The sequence below is a fragment of the Rana temporaria genome, chromosome 2 (assembly GCF_905171775.1).
Source record: "Rana temporaria chromosome 2, aRanTem1.1, whole genome shotgun sequence".
Classification (NCBI taxonomy): Eukaryota; Metazoa; Chordata; class Amphibia; order Anura; family Ranidae; genus Rana; species Rana temporaria.
The window spans coordinates 212,445,726-212,447,906 of NC_053490.1; the positions used below are offsets into that span (position 1 = coordinate 212,445,726).

The following is a 2,181-nucleotide window of genomic DNA, read 5'->3' on the forward strand; positions in this document are numbered from 1 at the left end:
TACCAGACACAGTGCTTGGTATTGGCAGGGATCCAAGTCGGATCCCCGTTCAATATCATGCCACGGCTAAACTCAACCGCAGCTAATCGCACTGTACAAATGCAGCTGACCACTGTGCCTGAAGTCTTGAATTTCAGGAGAACATAAACATGCTTTTAACTGCGGCAAAACAGCCATCCATGTGAAAGGGGACTATAGCAGAGGTAACTGCAAATACACATGACTTGAATTGTCTTTTCTGGGGTAGCACACTCCTAGATAGGCTACTAGGTTTGACTAGACAAGTTTAGTGCCGTGGCTCTCCTGTAACAAGCAGAGCAGTGTGTGATTACCATAGGCTGTTCTAGGCTCTGGAGGTTGCAAGTGTGTCTGCTTCCTCCCATTTTCTGGAGATTTTTTTTTTTTGAAAAGCCTATGGCGTGTGAACACACCCAAAAAACTCCACCCGGTGCAGAAAAAATGTGCACACACATAAAGAGTGTTCACAAAAACGTGCAGACGGGTGCAACGTCAAGTGGTCCTCCTGTGAAGAGGGACCCAAACCCTGATCCCCTGGGGCGTTAGGCTCCAGACGGGGACTGAGGTACTGTGGTCCGAGCAACCGAAGCCGACACGGACCCAACTTCCTCGGAGGGACTGCCGAAACAGAACCCTCCCAGTACTAGGTGGGGCTCCCCCGAAGGGAGACCCCATGAGAGTAGGCGAACTAAGCCAGAAGGCCATGTCCACCCACTCCCAAGACGTTCAGGGCTGGCCCGAGGACCCGCACCCTACTAATCACACAGTGACAAAACGTGCACAACAAAAAAAGACAAAAAAGTGACAAACACAGGCTTAAATAAAATAAAGTGGGGGAAGGGATAGTGGAGAGGAGAGTGAAAGAAGTGGCCATTGTGGTGAAACAATGACCAGGCCCTCCGGCCAGGAATAAAAATTCCTCCGGTCCTAGCCAAAAGGCCCGGCCCAGGAGGCAGGTGCTAAAAAAAAGCGTGTATCTGGTGCAGTGACCGTGGTATCTTAAATCAATGTGTCCCTCACACACAGTGATCTTCAGATACCCCTGGACTGCCACTCCAGGGGCACATGCACCATAGGCTTTTCGTTCCATCTCCGACCCCCTGACCGGCCAGTGCAGCCCTCCACCCCTGCCAGCTAGAGAGCCCTTCAAAGTTTTCTTGGGGAGAACTGCCGCTCAGGTAACAGCCTCCATCAATACTAGCCCTTCCAGACCCTCTGTCAACCCAGCGGATTTGCATGGCTCTGCCCCGTCCTACCACAGGGCATTACCAGCTCCTCCAACCGGATCTCTGACAGAGATAGCACTTACACCAGCCAGCCAGAAGGCCAGACTAGAACTCGGCAAAAAGACCAAGACCAAGCACAGCACCCATCCTCACCAGGAGCATCCTTCCAGATGGCTCAGACTCAACCATGGGCCGGCCCCCAGTATTCTGTCGGGCAGCACAGCGTAGTCCCTGCTGAAACCATCCTTCCAGGTGCAATGACGTCATTGGATTGCATCCACCCTCCCATGTAGGAGGTGCTTCAGCGCTCCGCTGACAACTGATAAGGACAGATACCACACCCAGTCCCAGCCAAAAGGCCGAGAAGCGGCAGGGAAGACAACCACGATCAGCACGGCCTAGAGTGTGCAATAGCCGTGCCTCGCCCTGGGAGAACCACCTTCATGATCATGGTGTCTCCCCTGCCAGGTAAGATTTCCAGAACATAGTGGGTGGGAGAGTTGAATGAGCAGCTTGAGTATTTTTGCAGCTCCAGCCAATCCCTGGAGAAGTGTGCCCTTATGGTGGTCTGGGAGTGCATAAATAATAAAAAAAAAAAAAAAAAACTGTCACTGCCCATACCTATGACTGGTCTATACAGTAAGGAGCACTGGAAAGACGCACGCATGTGAAAAATAACACGAAATATCCAAGCTCAAACTTACCAACCAGGGGTCAAGTCCTGGGGTGTGGGAACTCCCACCCAAGATACACTCCCCCACCAAAAAAAAAATGATACGCTCATATGCATAATTACTAAACCGCATGTTTTTTTGTTTTTTTTGATCCACTGTACCTTAGTAATCCTTTATGTTACTGGCCGCTTCCTGTATATGGATTCATCGTGTAGTGTGCAGGTATTCCGTCACTTCCTCGATGCTGCAATGTCTCCTGGGAG

The 2,181-nt window shown here is 50.9% G+C and overlaps 1 non-coding gene across 1 annotated transcript; it reads right to left on the bottom strand.

Moving 5' to 3' along the window:
• Positions 1 to 1,561: 1,561 nt before the first annotated feature.
• Positions 1,562 to 1,720, bottom strand: LOC120929885. The gene has a single exon (XR_005747546.1). It is a non-coding gene; the product is annotated as a U1 spliceosomal RNA (small nuclear RNA).
• Positions 1,721 to 2,181: the final 461 nt, after the last annotated feature.